The sequence below is a fragment of the Dendrobates tinctorius genome, unplaced genomic scaffold, assembly GCF_039654945.1.
Source record: "Dendrobates tinctorius isolate UK_male_01 unplaced genomic scaffold, ASM3965494v1 ptg000120l, whole genome shotgun sequence".
NCBI lineage: Eukaryota > Metazoa > Chordata > Amphibia > Anura > Dendrobatidae > Dendrobates > Dendrobates tinctorius.
Window position 1 is genome coordinate 35910067 of NW_027361788.1, and position 24479 is coordinate 35934545.

A 24479-nucleotide genomic window follows, 5' to 3' on the forward strand; every position below is an offset into this window, starting at 1 on the left:
ACAGTCACTTATTCATTCACATTAACCAGGGCATCAATTGGAACTAGAGATCGGTGAAGGTCCTGATGGTAGGACCTGTATTTAGAAGGCATTCATGGCGTATTGCGAGATTAACAGTATAAACACCTCTAGATGGAGCATGGTCCTTTAAATTAAACAGGAACGTGTGTGATTGACAGGTTGGTCTAATGCTAGCCAATAAATCTGTTTGATCATCGAATAAACAAACCTTTGCATTTTTTTTTCAATCTTGCTAAGTGGAGCGTCCATCCTGGCCCCGTATTATAAGCACCGGCTGTGTAGATGGCTATCTGGCCATGGCCTCCTAAATGTTCCTAATGAAATAATGAGTGTTTTGACTCTGATAACAGAATCCTTCCGTCTCCTTCGGGAGTTTTCCTTGCTGGTTGAAGGAAAAAAAATAATAAAAAGCCGCCCGTGGCCTAGGAAACTGGACACCGAAGCTCCTGTCTGATCAATTATGCTGACCATAATTTAACGTACGCAATGCTTGTACCATGGGGAGAGCATGCTACATCCACAGAATATATTACAGGTTCACTGCGCTGAGACGTCTTGATGTAGGAACTACAGACATGGAATGTTTATCATTGCGCGCCTGCAGTTACTCCCTTTATCCCCTTTGCTTTGGAGTTTGCATGACATAGTTGGCACCAATTTTGTCCATTTTTCGCTTTGTCTCGGCTTTTTTATCTTAGCCCTTTATAAGGACACCGCACTGAAGGGAACCTACAAATGGATAAAGATGGTGGTCGACATTAAACTGCACCATCATAAAACGTGCAGACTTTAATTGGGGATAAGGCGCTGCCTGACACATGTGGGGCCGCTTATCAGCCAGGATAGCAATGGCTTGGGCACATAAAAACCTAGCCTCAAACAGCATCTCTCAACTGTAATAGGTGGTATAGCAAGATGCCACATAAGAGCCCAACTGGCCTGTAGATACTCAAGGTATATCCACACATCTAGTGTGACCACCCTCCCTCCGTTCCCTTCCAGGTGGGGCATAGTTTTCAGGGACATTTTAGTCCAAACCAAGTCACAACAGAAATTCCCATTAGTTGGGGGGGTTATGTAAAATCTTGACCCTTTTTGACTTGTGACACCGCAAATTTGCTGGACTGTTTCCAAAATATTAGAAAGGGAAAATTTGAAACATGGCATGTGTGTTGGGATGGGGACTTCTGGTTCTTATATCTGAACAGTTATGGTATGTCATGAGGATGTCAGTGGTATATGTCAAATCGTGTTGGCTTCAATGCAAAACTTTCAATAGAGCCCCCAAATATCTTATAGGCCAAAGTGACCATTTGGGCCCCAAGACAGGCTGTCTCCAAAGCCACCATGACTGCAACCCCTGCACTTTCATCACTGTATATGGGCTTGAAGTTGTGACTGGGCCCCATGGTCCAAGAGTCCCTTGCCACATTAGGTACCACAATCCATACAAGATCCTGATGCTGGCCTGGTGACCCTTTTGTGCTGGGGCTGGGGGCTTACGTGCTGGGCCATGAAGACCTTCGAGAAACCAGAAGTGATGAGAGATAAGTAAAGGCGTGAGATCTGGGTAAAGGCAAATTCACTGCACACACTGAGCTCTGGCATGGGCTACTGGATGGTGCCATCTGTCCACTATATGGCTCGCATTATTCTCTATGGGCTCAATCCTACAAAAAGTCCCTTTACATGGAGAGTGCCACACAATGCAGCACTCTCCGTGTCACTGCACATTTGCCTGATGTGCTTATCCCAGTTGTCTGCAGATGATAGCAGCAATATTCCTATGGCAGCTGAAGATTGCTGGATGACCACCACGTGCTGGCTACACCTCCGCCTTGCTGCAGAATGAATCATGGATCTAATTGCATCGGCAGACATGTGCCACTGAATATGTATTAGGCCGCATTGTTTACATTGTGTTCACTGACGCTCTCGCTAGCAAGCATAATCTTCCGGCAGGAATATAGTCAGGGACACTCTGTGCTGAAAAGGTCAATATCGCCGTGGCTAGCTTTGGAGCACTGGGTGTACTTGGGGCTGAGCTACAATACCAGACACAGCCACTGGACATTGGTGGCGCTGTTTATGGAAGAAAGCAGCCATGTTTTTCTATCTGCAGATGTATAGGAATATTGCAGCTCAGCACCAGTGCAATACCAGACACATCCATGGTGGCCCCGAATCAGAAGTAGAAATGTGGCCCCCTGGCCTGTGCTGTTAATATAAGTGTATTGAGCATTAATCTTTATGCATTTTGTGATGAGCAGCAGTGGGACGTGGGTAGAAATAAGAATAAATGCTGTGTCATGTGGGGCAGTGATTAAAGCTCTTTTCTGGACCCCCGGGGGCACATGCAAGGCTTGAAGAGCTAACAGCCCCATCAGAGCAGAAACACACAGACACAGATCAGCAGAGACAGTGCAGTCATTTAAGGCTCGTACGTGTGCACTCACCAGTAAAGAGAAGATAGATATGTAGGCTGGGTGCACATAACACTGGCGCGCCGCGATGCATCACATTTTTTTCTTCTTTTTTTTTTACATATGAGATTGGATCTTTTCTCCTTTGAATCTAAATCCTAATTTTTGGATTGTAACTAGAATTCTGATTTATTCTATCACTTTATATGACTTTGTCTGGCATCATGTGTGACTTGCATCAAGCAGCGCAAGTGGTATGCCCATACCAGTTCCAGTCCTATGTCAGATCCAGGACCACCATATCATTTCATTTACAAGACCCCTACAGTATAAGTCACAAGACTCCTATACAAGAATAACCAGAGGACACCCCTACAAAGTCAACCAAAAGCCCACCAATAAGTTTTAGCAACATTACCCCTATACAATACCAGTCATAAGACCGCAATACAGAGTTAGCCACAGAATCCCATACAAACTCATCCAAAAGCCCCCATACTTTTATTATAGCCACAGGACCCCAATATAATGTCAGCCACAGGACCTCTATAGAATACCAGCCGAAAGACCCCAATACAAAGTTAGCCACAAGACCCTCATACAGTGTTAGCCACAGGACCACTATATAAATACCACCTGCAGTACCCAAGTTTTTATTTCAGGCATAAGACCCCTACATAGTGTCAGCCACATGACCCCAAAATAGGAATTGCAGCCACAGAACCCCCATACATTGATAGTCCCAGGCCCCGTATACTGTACCAGCCACAGAGGTTGCGGACACAGACAGAAGAGCCCCCTGTACATGAACACTATATGGGCCCTTAACAGTCTAATAGCTCCCCATAATGCACAATCCCACCTGCTTTACAGGTGAATGCGGCACCCTTACCTTTTAGGCCACTGTGCGGCTGCCCAGCTTGCACCAATGGAATGTCCGTCCCTGAGACACAGGACCCCCAAATAATGTCAGCCACAGGACCCTTATACAATATCAGTTGCAAGACCCCATATACAGTAGTATCGTTGTAGGACCCCATACTATGGCAAATACAAAAATGGTATAAATAGCATCCCCATAGTCTGTCACTAAAGCCACAAATGGTATCAGCCACAGACCCCTAAGCTCTGTCAGCCATAGTATCCACATAGCGTCAGTCTCAAGACCCCCAAACACTCAGTCAAAGCATCCTCAATTAATGTTTTTTTTTTCCCACATAGCCCCCACTACAGTAACAGCTACAAAACTATCAAATGGTGTCAATCATAGGACCTCCATATGGTTTCAGCCATAGAAAACCTCAAACACTCAGTTTAAGGACCCCATTGATTGACTATTACAGAAATCCCATACTGTATCAGATACAGACTCGCCATACAGTGCTGGAGCTCTGAGAACACTGGGGTGCAGTCTATAGAACCAATATTAATCAGCACATTATAGCGGGTGTCTATAGGACCATTATTACTCAGCACATTATAGCGACAGTCTATAGGACCATTATTACTCCACACATTATGGCAGCAGTTTATAGGCCTATTATTACTAAGTTCAGTATAGCGGCAGTCTGTAGCCCGATTGTTACTCAGCACATAATGGTGGCAGTCTATATGACCTTTATTACTAAGTTCAGTATAGCTGCAGTCTATAGCTTGTTATTGTTACTCGGCACATTATGGCGGCATTATATAGGACTATTATTTCTATGTATATTGAGCCTGCGGCCTCTAAGGCCATCACTCTCTCTTAAACCCCTTTCTAACAGAAGACGCGGATGTCAGAATGGTGTTAAAAGACCTCGGCTTATACACCGGGAACAATAGACTAGCAGAGCGGTGATGGATTACGCCAATCTCTCATTCTGCCATCCGTCCCAGCGCACAATCATCCCTCAGCTCAAAAACAGAAATCAAACTAACGTGTGGCTTTCGAGCAGATTATTGCCATCTTATTTTTCTCCTTATATAAAGTTTCAGCCTTTGATGACGGCTTAAATCAAAATATTACTCTGATCCGCGCTCAGATCATGAAAGGCAGCGCCACTTATGTTGATGTATATGGAATGTGTGCCAAGCGGTGCCCACGAAAGGCACTTAAATCCGGAGAGGATATATTCAGAAAGCAGAAAATACGGTAACAAAGAAACACTCAAGAAAGGTCTATTCATCTCTGCCAGAAAGACGTCTTCCATCTAAACCTTCCGTACATAAGAGAAGTCATTGTCAGCACTGGAAAAGGGCACAAAGTGGCATTTTAAGGGATATCAACCCTGGTCCTGGAAATCGGCCTGGCAGGTGGAGCACCAAAAACAGATTGTTTGTGTCATATGCTCCACCCCTGCAATCAGGGTCACTTTTTTATGGAGTGTTCCTTTAAATGCGAGTCTACTAAAGTAGATTCTACTTTATATAAACCCTGTGCCTCCATAGGGGCCCATACACCTTAGATAGTTGTCATTAGAACCCTCGATGGACCCACAGCTATTCCTCCCAAGCCTATCACACACATGCACACTCATCTCATTGAGCATGCATGTATTTTTAATAGGAAATTACAGACTTCTCTGTGACCAACTCTGTGACCAAACAGGCAGCTTCACCAGCGATCAGGACCAGCGACATGCGGGTAACAAGCGACGCACGTCGCTTAGTTACCCGCAGTGTATCTTAGTTACCAGCGTGTACCTTGGTTACCATCTCCTGCTCGCTGGTCGCTGGTCTCCCGCCTGTCACACGCAGTGATGCGTGCTGACCAGCGGGAGACCAGCGACCCCAAAAATGTCCAGACCTTTCAACAGCGATCAGCGATACCCGGCAGGGGGGCCGGTCGCTGATCGCTGACACACACAGCGATCTCGCTGGTGAGATCGCTGTTGCGTCACAAAACTTGAGACTCAGCAGCGATCTCGCTAACGAGATCGCTATGTGTGACGGGGGCTTTAGGGGTCAGACTTGTGAGAAACTTGGACGAGTCTCGCATCTTAATACTTGCCACTGCCGCTGGCACTCGGGAGTGAAGCATGTGGCTGCATGTATTTCTATGCGGCTGAACGCTCCTATCTGAGTGCCAGCAGCAGTGCCGGGTATTGACGTGCGAGACACGTCCGAGTTTCTTGCATGTGAGTATGAGCTCTTAAAGGGAATCTGTCACCCTTTTTTTGGCCTTTCAGCTGCCGGCATAGACATCGGGGGCTTATCTACAGCATTCTATAATGCTGTAGATAAGCCTCCGATGTAACCTGAAAGATAAGAAAAACACGTTATATTATACTCACCGAGGTGGGCGGTCCGGTCCGATGGGTGTCGCCATCCCGATCGGCGCCTCCCTTCTTCATGCGATGACATCCTCTTCTCCCGTCCTGTAATGGCTACGGCGTAAGCGCGCTGCTCTGCCCTGTTGAGGGCAGAGCAGAGTCCTGCAGTGCGCAGGCGTCGGGAGAGGTCTGGCGCCTGCGCACTGCAGAATTCTGCTCTGCCCTCAACAGGGCGGGAGAAGAGGACGTCATCGCATGAAGAAGGGAGGTGTCGGACCGGACCGCAACACCCGACATGAAATGACACATGGTTTACATACAGTAAACCATTTCATTTCATGTTTCTTTATATGTCCCTGACTAATAATTAGATGAGAGTTTGTGTGCAAAATTTGGGAGGTGTAGGTGTTATTTTAAGGTGTTAATTCGTCGTAAAACAATGCGTGGGCTCCCGCTGTAATTTGTCAACCAGAGAGGTTAAGCAGGTGAGTGAGGGCAGATTTTAATAGCCATGAGAGGGACCATTGTTTTTGGCCCCCCGGCTACAAAAAATCTGCCCCCAGACACCCCAGAAATGGCGCACCTATAAGATGTGCCAATTCTGGCACTTATCCTCTCTATTCCCATTGCCCTGTAGCGGTGGCAAATGGGTTAATATAACAAAGGGTTAATGTCACCATTCGATTGTAAGGTGACATTAAGCCGATTAATAATGTAGAGGTGTCAATAAGACACCAATCCATTATTAACCCTATACTAAGAAAGGGTTAAAACCACACACAGACATTAATTAAAAAGTCATTTAATGAAATAAATACACCAGGCTTTTGACAAATTTTTATTAGTCTGGTAATCCCAAAAAAACCATGACCTTCAAAAAAAAATAACAAAAAATCACCAATATCCTTACCTCTCCGCCGTTCAGTCATGTCCCACGCTGCAATCCATCAGAAGGGGTTAAATAGTTTACAATGAGGACTGGTGCTAATGCGACCAGCCGCACTGTAAACTACTACTAAATGAATTGATTCAGCTCTGCGCAGCCTCAATGGCTGCCTGTAGGTGATCTAATTACCGTGGGAAAGTTTCTGACTTTTTTCCCACAGTCATTAGTTCATTCACAGATCAGCCGGGGACTCCCCGCAGCCTCAGTGACGTCAGTTACAGGTGTGAGTTATTTGAATATCTGGAGAGGTGGCAGTTTTCCCCCAGGAATCTGATGCGCCTTAGACACCCCACACACATACTTGCTCAAGCAGGCTCTGAGGATCCTCAAATACGTGGGCCTACACCTCACCCCCTTCCTCCCCCTACCCAACCTTTCCTACAGCAGCCACATATGTCTGGCTCTAGCCAACCTCACCAATATGGCCACTTGTTGCCACCCAGTGTTGGAGGCTGGTCCCAACCCGGTTGGGGACGACATGGCTATTTTGGTGGGTATGAGACACAGGCCTACCAGCCCCAACAAGAGGCCCCTCTCCAGTATCCAGGGGTGGATTAAGGGTAGCCAGGGCCCGGGGCAGTTCAGACTCTGTGGGCCCCCCTCGTCACGTGACGGGGGTCACGAATCGTAGAGCCACACTCTACATAGAGAATAATGGAGCCTCCAGCACCGACCTCCACCCGCAGAGCCGCACTCCACATAGAGAATAATGGGGCCTCCAGCACTGACCTCCACCCCCAGAGCCGCACTCCACATAGAGAATAATGGAGCCTCCAGCACCGACCTCCACCCGCAGAGCCCCACTCCACATAGAGAATAATGGGGCCTCCAGCACCGACCTCCACCCGCAGAGCCGCACTCCACATAGAGAATAATGGGGCCTCCAGCACCTACCTCCACCCGCAGAGCCACACTCTACATAGAGAATAATGGGGCCTCCAGCACCTACCTCCACCCGCAGAGCCGCACTCCACATAGAGGATAATGGGGCCTCCAGCACCGACCTCCACCCGCAGAGCCGCACTCCACATACATGGCTGCTCTCAGTGCTCTGTGCTGTGCGCACAGGACCTGTGATGAGGTCACAGGAGGGGAGGAGACAGGGGTCACATGATCGGGGGCCCTGACACCTTACCTCCTGTGATCTCATCACAAGCCTTTGCACGCTACCAGCAGCATCAGCGTTCACGCTACTTGTAGATGCTGCTGGTAGCAGAGCACATAATGCCGCCCCCACGGTCACTCACTTTTAGGTGGGGAGAAGATGGAATGCCATTGCAGCAGCCAGCAGGAATGTGGTGGGGGCCCCCTTAGAAGCTCTTGTGGTGGGGGCCCCGGGGCTGAAGCCCCGCCTGCCCTGCCTATAATCCGGCCCTGCGCGGTGGCGGATTATAATGGGGCAATTTACTGGCCTGGGCTGTGGGCCCCTTAACCCCACTGGGCCCGGGGCAACTGCCCAAATTGACCTCATTATAATCCGCCACTGCCAGTATCACTCTGGCCAGTACCAAGCACAATCCCAGGAGGTAGTACACTACCCACATCATGGGCAACAGTATGCCCCCACACAGGGCGATGGCCAAGTTAGGCAAAGTAGCCAGCAGCAAACACAGGCTGGTCTTCCGCCTTCTCCTCCCCCGACCTACCAAAATTTATAATGTTGCCATTTTGGTATTGGCTAATGTTTTTGTGGTTGTTTTGTTTGTCAGAAAATGTTATTTGTTCCCAATTTTCACATCTGCACAAAGGCCAATTTGGCCCATTGCAACATTAATCTTATGGCAATAATGTTTTTCTAAAAAAAAACAAATAAGGCAAAAGTAAACAATTGTCTACTACATTTTACGTCTCTGTCTCAATTCTAAAAAAAAAGGTGTCAGCATACTAACATAGGCTTACCAATGCAATTAAACAGTCATACAATCATAAGGGGTTTAAATATATATATTTAGACACACATAAACCAAAAAATTATAACATAGACACAGCATGCTCTTGCCAAGAAGTTTCACCCTCAGGTGACATAAAGTAATTTGTGAAAATATCACGCACTTTGAGCCCAGAAAGCGGTCTACGTTGAGGGTTGATAGGTGGTCTCGCCCTACGCACATTGTCCGACCCACGCACAACACCAGCAGAGGAGGAACAATCATGTCTCCTGGTGAAGTTATGAAGAACGACACATGCTTTAATTACTTCATTTACATTTTGTTCACTCAGCTGAATGGCAGACTGGAGTACCCGCCATTTGGCACAAAGAATGCCAAAGGAACACTCCACCAGTCGCCGAGCACGTGATCTGCGCCGGTAGTCCAGGTTGCGCCGGGGATATGGCCTCATGATATTGCGCGTTAACTGAAACGCCTCATCTGCCACAAGGACATAAGGGACTGATTCTTGAGTGGAGCCTGGTAGCTGGCGTGGTGGTGGTAGAGTCAACTGGTTGGTGCGTAGCCGCCGACCCATAATGGAAGTATTGAAGACTCGAGAGTCTCCCGTCCTTCCAAAGGCCCCAATGTCGACAATTATAAACTTGTATTGAGGGTCGACCAGAGCCAACAATACAACAGAAAAGTATTGTTTATAATTGAAGAATTGTGAGCCAGAATTTGGTGGCTTACGCACCCGGATATGTTTGCCATCAAGGGCCCCAATACAATTAGTAAACTGGCAGTCCTCCTCAAAGTCCCTTGATATCCTCAACCAGTCTTCCATCCTGGGCTCGGGCATGATGAGTTGATGTAGTCTTGTCCATATTTGACTACATGTCGACCTGACTATGCCAGAAATGGTAGATCTTCCAATGAGGAACTCATGGTGGAGGGCGGCATAAGACAGGCCAGTGGACAGGAAGCTGAAGAACAACAGAAATGGAACATTTTAGAATGCACAAATTAACAAAAGACCAGGTACATATATACCAAACTTGTTAGTGATTCAGATCTACTAACACACATATATTTGGTCGCACAATGACTAAGTGATATTCAGTACATATTACACATAACATTCTGGTCAGTAAGTTTAAACATATCTGGAATAAGATGAGGGCATTAAACTTAGTCCTAAAAGCAAAAAATACATACTTTGGGCAACACATCATGAACATAGAGAATGTGGTTGTGTAGTACATACCGTAATGTGAGTAGAAGTCGCTCCTCTGCAGATATAGCTTTGCGCATCCTTGTGTCCTGAAAGGTTATCCCAGTGCGCACTGTCTCAAAGAGTAGATCAAATGTTGCAAGGCTCATGCGACAGTTTTGGTAAAATTTTTCCGGATGCTCCCGCAGAGAATAGAGGTGGTGAAAATTACCTCTTGTGAGTCGTTGCCTCAAAAGTGGATGGACCCACATGCGTCTCCTCCTCCGCGGATCCACTATCACTGGTTATGGTTGACCAAAGCGGCGAGACAAAAGCCAGTTGAAGAGAACCTGCTCAGTTGTGTTGAAAGTCAGACTGTCTGCCATGTTGCACATACAACACCAACACACCTAGTGAAGGCAAGGTTAAAAATGGACAGAATGGAGGCAGCCACCTGTTCCTGAGGCAATAAATAGGGTGCAGGCTAATGATTTAAATAGTTTGCAGGCCTCAAAACCGTTAAATGTCCATTTTGCAAGCCTGCGAGAAAATCTTGCCATACGGATTACATACGGATGCTCACATGCGCAAAATACGCGACCACACCTTGCTTACGGATGACATTTGGAGCACTATTTAGGGGTCATTCATCCGTATTACGCATGTAAAATACGGACCGTATTTTGCGTCGGTTAGTGTGACCCCGGCCTTAGGGGGGACATTTCTAGGATTAGGGTGAAATTTCTAGATTAAGGATGAGATTTCTAAGATTAGGGTTAAATTTCTAGGATTAAGATGAGATTTCCAGAGTTAGGCCACATGTACACATTCAGTATTTGGTGAGTTTTTTACCCCAGTATTTGTAAGCCAAAACCAGGAGTGGGTGAAAAATGCAGAAGTGGTGCAAATGTTTCTATTATGCTTTCCCTCTGACCGTTCCACTCCTAGTTTTGGCTCACAAATACTGGGGTAAAAAACTCACCAAATACTCAATGTGTGCACATGGCCTTAGGGCGAGATTTCCAGGGTTAGGGCTCATACCCATATGTGAGAAAAAAAACAGTCTGATTTCCGGACCGAAAAAACGGACTAGGGCTATGCGAGTGTCATGTGAGTGTCATGCGAGTGTAATGCGATTTCTGTGCAATTTTTCCACGGAACATCCGTATAACATGCGTATGCAATGCAATTTTAACATGAGGTTTTACAGCAGTTCTCTGTATGTAAAAGCTCATGTTAAAAATCGCACTGTAATACACAACTGTACACATAGTTTTAAAACCAAATAATCTTCAAAACATAATTCATTTGTTGGCTTCTGTAAAATCATTGCTGAAGCCGACAGGATAGGAGACATGGTTTGGTTTACATACAGTAAATCCATGCAGAACAGTTAGACTTATAGATGCCAGTGACTAATACTGTTAGTAGTATGTGTGTGTAAAATTTGGGACATGTATGTATCTAATAAAAGAATGATTTCACAGAAAAAAATGGCGTAGGCTCCCGAGCAATTTTCTGTGCCAGAGAGGGAAAGCCAGTGACTGAGGGCAGATATTAATAGCCTAGAAAGGGACCATGGTTATTACCCCCCCCTGGCTAAAAACATCTGCCCCCCAGCCACCCCAGAAAAGGCACATCTGTAAGATGTGTCAATTCCGACACTTTGCCTCTCTATTCCCACTGCCCTGCAGTGGTGGCATAAGGGGTAATAAGGGGTTAATGTCACCTTTGTATTGTAAGGTGACATTACACCTGGCTTAGTAATGGAGAGGTGTCAATAAGACACCTATCCATTACTAATCCTAACGTTTGTAAAGGGTTAAATAAACTCACACACAGGCAGAAAAAAGTATATAATGAAATAAAACAATAAACACAGTTTTCCATCTTTATTGTTCTCCTAATCCATGTGACGCCCTCGATCTCCTGTAAAAAAAAATAAAAAATAAAAAAAACAACAATATACCATACCTGTCCGGCGTTTTGTGTCTCACGCAGTAATTCATATCTGGGGGAGAATCAGTTTGCAACCGGGAGCGGTGCTAATGCTACCGCCCCGCCTGTAAACCACTGATGAATGAATGAGAAGCATCTCACAGCACTCGGCCCAGTGTTAATCTATGGGGAAGCTAACATCAGCCTTTATTTTCTCAGCCGTATTTAGCGTGCATGTAAAATCGCAGCATGCGATTGTCACCGAAACTCGTCCGAGACTTTCCAATAAGCCTATGGGCGCGAGAAAGAAAATCACCCAGCACTCGGACCATGGGAGTGCTGTACGATTTTTACGCACCAGTGTCTTTTGAAAAGCAGGCAATTCATGTGCTGCATGCAGTAAAATCACAGACAGGTTAGGATAGAATAGATAGAATATATATATATATATATACACACACACACACACACACACACACACTTAGAATACATACAGTTGTACTCAAAAATTTACATACCCTGGCAGAATTTTTGCTTTTTTGGCCTTTTTTCAGAGAATATGAATGATAACACCAAAACTTTTTCTCCACTCAAGGTTAGTGGTTGGGTGAAGCCCCATTTCTTAATACCATGTATTGCCCCCTCTAACATCTATGACAGCTTGAAGTCTATTGTGGTAGTTGTGGATGAGGTTCTTTATTTTCTCAGAGGGTAAAGCTGCTCACTCTTCTTGGCAAAAAGCCTCCAGTTCCTGTAAATTCCTGGGCTGTCTAGCATAAACTGTGCATTTGAGATCTCCCCAGAGTGGCTCATTGATATTGAGGTCAGGAGACTGAGATGGCCACTCCAGAACTTTCACTTTGTTCTGCTGTAGCCAATGACAGGTCGACTTGGCCTTGTGTTTTTGATCATTGTCATGTTCAAACGTCCATGTACGCCCCATGCGCAGCTTCTGGGCTGATGATTGCAAATTTGACTCCAGTATTTGCTGATAACGTGCTGCATTCATCTTTTCTTTAACTTTGACCAAGTTTCCTGTGCCCTTGTAGCTCACACATCCCAAAACTTCAGCAATCCACCTCCGTGCTTTACAGTAGGAATGGTGTTCCTTTCATCATCAGCATTGTTGACCTCTCTCCAAATGTATCATTTATGTTTGTGGCCAAAAAGTTCAATTTTGGTCTCATCACTCCAAATTACCTTATTCAAGAAGTTTTGAGGCTTGTCTCTGTACTCTTTTGCGTATTGTACGCGGGACACTTTGTGGCATTTGCCCAGTAATGGCTTTCTTCTGGCAACTATACCATGCAGCCCATTTTCCTTCAAGTGCTTCCTTATTGTGCATCTTGAAACAGCCACACAGCTAGTTATCAGAGAGTCCAGTATTTCAGCTGGATGTTATTTGTGGGTTTTTCTTTGCATCTCGAACAATTTCCCTGGCAGTTGTGGACGAAATTTTTGTTGGCGTACCTGACCGTGGTTTTGTTTTAACAGAGCCCCTGATTTTCCACTTGTTAATCACAGTTTGAGCGCTGCTGACTGGCATTATCAATACCTTGGATATCATTTTGTATCCCTTTCTTTTTTATACAGTTCAACTACCTTTTCCCATAGATCCATTGAAAATTCTGTTGCTTTCCCCATGACTCACAATCCAGAAATGTCAGTGGCTTCATGAAAGATGCAAGAGTCTGTCTGGATCCCAGAAACTTACTCAGCTTTTATGCACACACACTGATTACAATCAAACAGGTCACAGGTGAGGATGTTACCTTTGGTAGCCATTCAAACATTTGTGTCAACTTCTGTGCATGTTATCAGGCCAAAATCACCAGGGTATGCGAGTTTTTGATCAGGGTCATTTGGATGTTTTGGGTTGTCATTATGATTTAAAAAGAAAAAACATAGTAGATTGACAATAAATGACTCTACCCAACCACTAACCATGAGTGGAGAAAAAAAATTGGTGTTATCAGTCATATTCTCTGAAAAAAGGCTAAGAAAGCAAAAATTCTGCTGGGGTATGTAAACTTTTGAGCACAACTGTAGAGGTCAGTGACATATATATATATATATATTAGATAGGAAGAAAATTTTCCAACGACGTTCGCATTGATGTCAGAAAGGTGATGTGAGTTCATTGACTATGAACTCCCAGGACCTGTCTGACGGCACCGCGAGCAGGAGAACTTTCTCACGCTCATTGTGCCCTCAGACAGGGAATAGGAGTTCACAGAGAGACACTGATCACTTGCTGCCCAGTGTCTCTGCTGGATGACAGGCTGTATGGTCACATCATGCATCCTGCCATCTAGATATAGCAGTGCTAGACTTGTTGTGGGAAAAATGAATTATCATCATCTCTGCGGAAAGGTGAAGAATATTGTTGTCTTTTTATTTTTAACTCTTTTGCAGATGACAAGTGAGTCGGTGGAATGGGCGAGGTCATACGTATGGTTTCATTAAGATTTATTAAAGGAGTCTGTATCATTCTTTCAATTAAAGGACTTTATTCTGAGTGTCTGTGTTTTCATACAATGTCACTATGGGGTTAGTAAGGCCTGTTTCACACAACAGTTTTTTTGGTCAGTCAAAATCCGCTAAAATGGCGGATAACGGATCCGTTCCTGTACTGACCACAACGTTTGGCACCGGACCGTTATTTTAACGGATCCGTCACAGGAAGAATTTTAAAGGAACCGCTGCCTGGGGAAGGAGAGAGAGAGAGGCGCCTTTTCTGTGGCGGCGGAGAGCTGATGTTTTTAGCCTGGGGGAGCAGTATCCATGGTTCCTTCCTAGGCTATTAATATCAGCCCGCAACTGTCTGCATAGCCTTTGCTGGTTATTAATTATAAGGCGAACTTACATAATTTTTTTAGAGTCCCCCATTTTAAAAGCCAGTGAAGGCTAAGTATACAGCAGTGAGCTGATATTAATAGCCTGGGAAGCTCCATGGGTATTACCCCCTTCCCAGTCTCCAAAGATCTGCCCCCAGCTGTCGGCTTTCCCTCTGTTGGTTCCAAAAATTGCGTGGGAGCTCACGCCATTTTTTTCTGAAAAATCTTTTAATTAAATACATGTGCAGTAAGCTGTACACACACTGCACTAATTGTATTTGTCACTGACATCTACCTATTCTATTTGTATTTACTGTATGTAATCCATTTCTTCTATCCTGTCGGCTCCTGCTGTGATTTTACACTACGCGGCTGCTGAGTTGCCAGCTTTTCTTCTATCTGTGTAATATACACACACATATTATATATATATATATATATATATATATGTGTGTGTGACACACACATCTATATACAGTATCTATCTATCCCATATCTATCTATCTATGTGTGTTTTGACAAATATTTCCTTTGAAAACAATGTGTAAATGACAGAGACGTGCTCTATGTAAAAGCTCATGTTAAAATTGCATTGCAGTCTGATAGCAATTGCACTGCATTCGGATGTAAATTGGATGCTAGGTGTAAAAAAAAAAAAAAAAAAAAAAAAAAGTGCCAAATTTGACTACTGTATCAGCTGAAGCAGATAAATGTAAAAAAAAAAAAAACTGCAGTCAAATTCTTGTAAAAAAAAAAAAAAAAGTGAGTATCTCCAGATAGATTTTTTTTTTACATTATTTTTTCTGGTTGAAAAATGTACAGTATGTAAAAAAACTGCATCTTTTGTGTCATTTTTACAAGTTTTTCGTGTATAGAGATTTTTTTCTGCTTCAGCTGAATCAGCAGACAAACTTTGGAGCAGTTTTTCTAGTAAAACATTGCAATACTTGACCCTTTACTTCATTTTCCAAGTGAAAAAAAAAAAACAGCAAGGCGTTTTCCCTTTTAAATCATTAGGAAGTGCATTCAAAGAGTATTTGACACGGCTTCGCATGTGGATTTTGGAGTAGAAAACGCTCTACACCTCTTCAAATAATTTTAGAATCAGCTTCTTACTGATTTAAATGGGGAAAACTCCTATTGTGCTGTTTTTTTTCTTCAAGTGGAAAAGTAAGCAACATGTTAATTCTTTCTGCTAAAAAAAAATATAAATTTGGTCTAATTGGTCAATTAAACTATATACTAAAAAAATACACGCCAAAAAAAGGACCAAAGTACTGTACTTGTTTTTTTCGCTAAGCTGTTTTTGCTAGAGAATTTTCAGTTAAAAAATAAACATAAAAAATTCAGTGTGAACATTTCCAAAGGGTGAAATCCACATAGAAAATGCAATTTCTCAGCAGATAACGCAGAGATTTTTTACGCAGCATGTGTTTCCGCCCCATGTGAACATACCCTAAAAATGCAAATCTATGGGATATCCTGGAACACAGCGTGATACCTTTTTGAGATGACCAATGGCGGTCATGGAACCCAACACCGCCAAAAAAAATCTGGTCTGGATAGTGGGGTGGTCTTCTCATAGAGGTAGTCTGGTGCAGTTGCTTCATGGAATTATTACCTGTTCAGCACAAAATATTCAGTGATGTAGAGTTTTATGTTTTTCTTTTAAATGGTTTTGGATGTCGTACTATATAGAAAATGCAATTTTTCCACATCCGTGCCGATATGTAATGACATCCAGCTTCCATCTAGCAGTTTACTACGCCGTAGCCTGAATGTCAGGAATAATTAACAGGGCAGCCATATATCACTGTCACTAATTTTCCCTTTTTATTACTGAATGTAATTATTTTCCGTCAGTCTCCGGCTCCCCTCGCTCTGCATAAGCAAAAGGGTACGTGAGATTTAAGGGCTAATTACTTTCATCCAGAGACCTGCTTCTTTTCAGTTACAAGAATTTTTCTCCTCCTGATCCTCTGCTTGGATCTTAAGGAGTTATTATAGACAGGGTATGAGTACAAGTCACGTAACAAAACGAACATTTATTTTATGGAATATTACATTTTTGCTATTTTTGACCTAGAAACCAGCAAGGGGGCATACCCTCAAAGACTGAGCAATAGGATCCATCCCGGAGAGAAGATTATCAAGCTGATATTGGTCACTTTCTTCCCTCTGATGCTTAGGCTATGTGCACACGCTGCGGATTGCTCTGCGGATTTGTATCAGGTAAAATGACCTGCGGTTTTACCTGCGGATTGGTGTGCGGTTTTCCCCTGCGGTTTGTCACCTCTACAATGGAGGAGATGGTAAACCGCAGCAGAATCCGCAGAAAACAAGTGACATGTCATTTCTTTCTGCGGATTCAAAACCGCAGCTAAAAATCCCCAGCATGTGCACAGCAGATTGTAAATCACATAGACTTACATGGTACTGTACACTGTCTGCAGAACTGCTGCAGATCCGCAGCAGCCAAAACCGCAGCGTGTGCACATAGCCTTAGAGAGGGTGGAAAAGATAAGAAATTCTTCAAATCAAAGGCAAGAACTCTTAAAGGGGACCGGTCACTTGCCATAAATATGTATTTTTCTTAAATGGTGTAAATGCCGCTGTTCTCCTGAATCTGGCGTTGTTTTCCTTTTGTTCCTACGCCTCTCCATTCCTGAGAAAGGCCCTTCTTTTCCCGGTAGTCCATTTAACTAAGTGGGCGTGGTCCTCAATTACTTTTGTGGACTGTTTCTTGAGGATGACACCCATTTGGCTAACAAGACTAGATTTATATATAGGGAAGAAGGAGCCATATCTCAGGAATGGTGAGGAACAAGAACAAAAGAAAAACAACGCCGGATTCAGGAGAACAGCAGCATTTACACCAGGTTAAAGAAAAGTTACATATTTCTGAAGACGGACAGGTACTTATTGACCGGCCAAGACATATTAAAAGGTTTTTTAGTATTCACGCTTATTAGCCATTTATTAATCATGCCTGGAGCTGGAAAACATGGATGATCAAAATGGTCCCCAATACAACTCCCACAGGGTTAGCGGCTACGGTTTCTTCAGAAATCCCCAACGATCACATGATGTCATCAGCAGAACCTTATGCTACGTAATGATTTTCCCTACAGCGGCCACTACAGGGGAGATGTAGGATTACATGCCGACCTGTGAAATGTCGATCTGGATCTGCCAGAGCGGGAGCTTCTTTTTGTGGCTCTCTCACTAGGGGCTCATTCATGTGTACCGCATGCCGTCATTGTGTGCCGCAGAGTAAACACAGACAGCACATGAAGCCATAATAGCCGGAGTCCCAGTGAATATATATAAAAATGTGTTCATGACTCACAAATTTTGCATCCTAATTGAGCATCCTGGCACCATTTCATAACATAATATTATACTCTCTTAAAGGGGATGTCTGTTAAAAAAAAAAAAACAAAAAAAAACACATTAGCCGGAATGGAGCGTCTCTCTCTCTCTCTTTAAGAAGACCCATTAAATCCATAAATGACACAAGACAACCCCGTTATTTCAATGTGCATTACCTCATTTGTCCACCGGGGGCGTTGCAAGAAAAAGGAACACTTATTTCCAGTTTCCTTTACACATTATATCTTATCACTGGAGACCACGTGATCAGCTTATTATGAATGTACCCTTCTTATAAAAAGGACAACTTCTTTAAGACCTTCATGACTCCACATGTTCTTTTTATTGAAGGGGGCAAAAAGGAATTCTGAGAGGGAACGCCTTTCACGAAGATGGCTGATAGCTGTGATATAATGGCCACTAGTTTGCCTGTGATCTGTATACGGAAAGATGCAGGGAAGACACAAATAATGCATTCCTTGCATTGCTAAGCCCAAAGTACAAAAATAATTAGAACTGGGTGCAAGTGCAGGTTACGAAGTCTAATCGATTAAAGCCCCCCATACACATTACTTAGTCTCTACGGAGCTATCATTTTGTCACAGGTTCCCTGAGGCTTCATTGGAAAGCATAGTCCCTCTGTCTGACCTATGGCTGCCTGGGGACAGAGAATTACCGTAAGAAGGACTGTTGTTTGCTGCACATGGTGTTTCAATACAATGTCCTGAGGGCCATCTCCAATGAAAGTCCTTTTCATGTCCTACAACATCCCAGACCTGGGACTGTATGATTCTCCTCCATTCTGCAATAAAACATCAAATTATACCGTCCTATAATATCCAAAACTACCGCTATACTATTTTTTATATATAATATTATACTGTTATAATCCCCACTGTTTTAATTATTTAAAAAAAAAAAAAAAAAATTATATATATATATATATATATATATATATATATATATATACACACAGATGTGGAAATAAGTATTTGATACACTGCCAATTTTGCAACTTTTCCCATCTGCAAAGAATGGAGGGTCTGTAATTTTTATCGTAGGTATACTTCAACTGTGAGAGACAGAATCTAAAGATAAAAAAAAAAAAACAAAACACAAAATCTCATTGTATGATTTTTACATAATTAAATTGCATTTTATTGCATGAAATAAGTATCTAATCACCTACCGACCAGCAAGAATTCTGTCTCTCACAGACCTGTTAGTTTTTCTTTCAGAAGCCTCCTACTCTGCACTCATTACCTGTGTTAATTGCTCCTGTTTGAACTCTTTACTTGTATAAAAGACACATGTCCACACAATCACAGTCCAACCTCTCCATCATGGCCAAGACCAAAGAGCTGTCTAAGGACAACATGGACAAAATTGTAGACCTGCACAAGGCTGGGATGGGCTACAGGACAATAGGCAAGGACCATGGTGAGAAGGCAACAACTGTTGGCACAATTATTAGAAAATGGAAGAATCACAACATAACTGTCAATCTTCCACGGTCTGGGGCTCCATGCAAGGTCTCGCCTTGTGGAGTAAGGTTGATTCTGAGAAAGGTCAGGAATCAGCCCAGTACATGGAAGGACCTAGTCAATGACCTGAAGAGAGCTGGGACCACAGTCTCAAACATTACCGTTAGTTACACACTACGCGGTCATGGATTAAAATCCTGCAGGGCACGCAAGGTTCCCCTGCTCACACCAGCACATGACAAGGCCCATTTGAAGTTCACCAATGACCATCTGGATGATCCAGAGGAGGCAGGGGAGAAGGCTATGTGGTTAGATGAGAACAAAATAGAACTTTTTGGTGTCAACTCCACTCGCTGTGTTTGGAGGAAGAAGGATGAGTACAACCCCAAGAATACCGTCCCAACTGTGAAGCATGGTGGGGGAAACATCAAACTTTGGGGTGTTTTTCTGCAAAGGGGACAGTACGACTGCACTGTATTAAAGGGAGGATGGATGAGGGTCATGTATCGCAAGATTTTAGCCAACAAACTCTTTCCCTCAGTAAGAGCATTGAAGATGGGCCATGCCTGGGTCTTCCAGCATTATAATGACCCAAAACACACAGCTGGGGCAACTAATGAGTGGCTCCATAAGAAGCACTTCAGGGTCCTGGAGTGGCCTAGTAAGTCTCCAGACCTGAAACCAATATAAAATCTTTGGAGGGAGCTGAAACTCAATGTTGTCCAGCGACAGCCCCGAAACCTGAAAGACCTGGAGTTCTGTATGGAGGAGTGGGCAAAAATCCCTGCTGCAGTATGTGCAACCTTGGTCAAGAACTACAGGAAAGATCTGACCTCTGTGATTGAAAACAAAGTTTTCTGAACGAAATATTAAGTTCTGTTTTTCTATTGTATCAAATACTTATTTCATGCAATAAAATGCAAATTAATTATGTAAGAATCATACGACGTGATTTTCTGTTTTTAAATTTTACATTCTGCCCTCTTAGGTGAAGTGTACCTACGATAAAAATTCCAGACCTCTCCATTCTTTGTAGGTGGGAAAACTTGTAAAATCGGAAGTATATCAATTACTTATTTTATTTCCTATTTCCCCACTATATATAAAGCCTAATTAAATGGCGACATTTACTTGTCAGGTCACAGAGTGAAAAACGTAACCTTAATCCCCCACATCCTATCTGATTCCTGGAAGCAGAATAATTCATGGGGGGCGTAAATAATCTGAAGCGATGCATTTTATGGCAGTATGTGCTGACCTTTGCAGATATACATGATACCGCTGCTCGGTTACTATTTGTGATTTAATGGATTCACCGTCAAATAAGGAGAAGACGTAAGCGCCGGACAGAACAAAACGAGATAATGCATTGCCAAGCTACTAAATAAAACATATATATATCACACTGTTAAAAGAAAAAAAATGAAAAATATAATATATATAGACACACATATATATGTATCATGTATCTGTGTATATTTATAGGCAAAACAAAATAAAAAAGTAACAAAAAAATCAAAATGTATAAATATAATAAAATAATAACAATAATAATAATAAATATCATAATAATTTCTATGTTTCCTTAAACTGTCGCCAAAATGCTTGACTTAATAGCCAAGATGATGCCAAAAACGCCACTAATCAGACCATTCATTTGAATGTTTGACACAGACCATTAATTCCCTGCAAAGTAGACCGGACCATTTAGTTGAAGCTCATGACGAGAGGTTTGAAGGACACTTCAATGCAATCCAAATACTAACAGACCCACTCACATACAATACTACTGATGCGGTATGACATTCCACAGTCAACATAGGTTTTATTATATATATATATATATATATATATATATATATATATATATATATATATATAAAAAAGTAGTAGTCAAATGTTGTATTTATTAATAATTTTTAACAACTATTGTATTTATTATTCATATTGATAGACAGTTATTTTAATAGATTTCTTTTATTTAGAAATAATTGAAAAATTTTAAAAAAAAATCCACTCTAGCGCAGGAAGAATATATTTTTTTTTAATTATAGTTATGTTCTATCAAGATTACCATGATTTCTATATTTTAAGTATATTAGCAGTGGTATAATTATTATTATTTATTGTGACTCATTATTTGTTGTCACTATCATTGTTATTAACAGTAAACAATCGTTATTATTTACACTAATTGATTATTTTTTATGTGTTTATTATGATTTATCATTAATACTAATCGGTTTGTTATTACCATTATTATTGTTCTTTAATAGGAAAGGGACAAGGATATATCAGACTATTACAGGGAAATACAGTGGATCATTCATGAAAGAGTTAAATCCAGTCTAGTAATTATACCATGGAGCATATGAGTGACCTATCACCCCATAATGTTTCAGAGATAATAATGAAGTTTTATTTTTCCCCTCCAGAGGGAATTTAACGGAAAGGAGGTCATCAAGGTGAAATTCTATTAAGGAGGCTGGGTGATAGGGAATTCATTCTGGAAGCAGAATCTGTGTATATTATACATACATTATACCCAGCGCAGTCCATCAGTCTGCAATAAATGGAGACCGCAACTCTAAATTATGGGGTCACTTTCTACAGTAGATTTTCCAATTAAAGGTGACCACTACATGAGAGAGCTCCTCACCTTTAAACAGTGGAAGACCCTTGGCTGTTATGTGAGGTCCAGCATCCAGACCATGAGGCTGAAATGTGGCGTGGCGTCCTTGGTTTTTTAGTAGGCAGACCTCACTGGAAGAAAGTCCTAGAAATACTAAGCGTTGGAGCTAATGTTTTGGCAGAGGAGTAGCTCAGACTTGAGAGGCAGGGTCCATTCTGGTGACAGGTGCATGGAAGAAAGTGTGAAGACTTCTTTACAAGGATTGGTGTCCAGATCTCAGCAAATTGTGCAATAGAGTGATGAGTTCCTTGGATCAGCTGTGAGAGGACCAGAGTGATTGGGTCATGTCTTCTTGTTGGGCCTAAAGTCAATGCAATGATGGTAGATATACACAAATTACAAGTTTTGACAAGTCCATGACTGGTTGGGGTGGACTGTTGAGTTTCCAACTTTTATAATTACTTGGGGTAATGAAGCAATACCCTATAAGTAGATGGTTGTCTTGGTCTACCAGTACGAAGATGTTGCATTGGTCTACAACTATGTAGATGGTAGCCTTAATCTACCACTACACATAAGGTTGCCCTTGGTCTACCTCTCTGCAGATAGTTGTCTTGGTTCTAACACTATGTAGATGGTCACCTTAATCTGCCACAATGTATATGGTTATCTTGGTCTACCACTACAAAGATCGTTGTTTTAGTCTGCCACTTTGCAGATGGTTGTATTGGTGTTCTACTACGAGGATGGTTTCCTTGGTCTACCACTATGTAGATGATGACGCTGGTCTACCACTACGTAGATGATTTTCTTTGTCTGTTAATATGTAGATGGTTGCCTTGGTCTACCACTACATAGATGGTTGCCTTGGTCTACCACTACATAGATGGTTGCCTTGGTCTACCACTACATAGATGGTTGCCTTGGTCTACCACTACATAGATGGTTGCCTTGGTCTACCACTACATAGATGGTTGCCTTGGTCTACCACTACATAGATGGTTGCCTTGGTCTACCACTACATAGATGGTTTCCTTGGTTTACCACTACATAGATGGTTTCCTTGGTTTACCACTAGATAGATGGTTGCCTTGGTCTACCAATAAGTAGATGGTTGCCTTGATCTACCAGTATGTATATGGTCGCCCTGGTCTACCTCTATATGCAAGTACTGAGAAGCTATAAGGGTGTTCTGAAGGGATACCAGATCCTTGGAATAATTATGTGAGTGAGGTCTTGAAGGCTCTGATGTCTTTGATAAGTCCTAAAGTGATGGTATTCTTCATTGAAAACTGGGGGGGTCCTGTTAGATTTGGAGGTTTTGCCTTGCCTACACTTGCCAAACCACTTTGATGTCCTAGGTTGATGACTTGTCTTCTCCACTATTTTAGGGCTGTCTTCAGTGCAGAACTTGGGTCAGTGTCCACTTGCTGTAAAGTACTGAGGTCCTTTGCTCTTTGCAAAAAAAAAGTATTTGGGAGATATTGTGGTCTCAGAGATGGAGTAATGAAATGAACTCTTGTCTTGGAGTGATCTTCAGTTTTCAGGAAGGGGATGGGGTCTGTAGCAAAGTGCAAAGCTTCTGTTGCCCTGCATGCATTGATGTTCTGGAGTGATGTCCTGTCCTTAGAGTAATGTGTTGTGTCTTGTGATGGTCTGATGTCTTCAAAGGGGTCTTGTGGTGGTACCTTGTCTACAGAGATATATTGGGGGTCCTCCTTCCGTCCGCAGCGGGGGGGTTAGTCTTTGCTGGCACTGATGCTAGCTCCGGGATGCTGCTGCTTCTCTCGCTGCTGGTGCTGCTGCAAATGTTATTGTCGGGTCGCGCGCTCATCCAGTTCCGCGGGCGCGCACGAGAGATCACGGGAAAGAGGACGCGCCGAGCACAGGGAGAGACGAGCGGTGACGATTACTGCTGATTACTGGCAGCTGACGTCATAGGGCTCTGCTCGGGGTGAGCAAAGGACGGGCATGACGCAAAGTCACCGCTCTTGTGAATGCATGTTTCATATATATCAGTGCATGCATGGAAAGGAGATAGTCACCTTCTCACTCCTATTATGTTGCTGCAAAAGAATACAGGAATAGAAAGGGATAAAGGAGCATAAAACTGAACTTTTTTTTCAGAAGTACACACCAAAAATAGGGGCATGAGGGTAACTTCCCCTCCACCAGCCTTTGCCTACTGGAGAGACCATCTTGGGTTGGACCGACTACCTACAGCCCACCAGAAGACATGAGACTGAGATGTCAGCATGCAGAAATGAGGAATGTCCCCTTTAACTGCATCATAAACTCTGCTGGATCCCATGGACCCTATTGTGGCTGCGGTCCATCATCACTTATAATGCCTGGTGTGACAAGGCGCAGCCCCCGTAGACCCCCAGCTGCACAGCAGAACACGAGCTAGCCAGCAGTCATTGTGGTGCAGAAGGCAGCGGGGCTGCTTATCCATGGAGGCGCAGAGTACCGTCCATGCAACCCCAGACTT

At 43.1% G+C, this 24479-nt stretch overlaps 1 protein-coding gene across 1 annotated transcript in view; it reads right to left on the reverse strand.

Annotated features, from left to right (window-relative positions):
• The window catches only part of FAM163B (family with sequence similarity 163 member B), a 112753-nt gene extending 88908 nt beyond the window's left edge, over positions 1 to 23845 (reverse strand). Inside the window, exon 1 of the mRNA XM_073541153.1 lies at positions 22016 to 23845. The gene's annotated coding sequence lies outside the window, so the exon portion shown is untranslated. The remainder of the gene's footprint in view (positions 1 to 22015) is intronic.
• Positions 23846 to 24479: the final 634 nt, after the last annotated feature.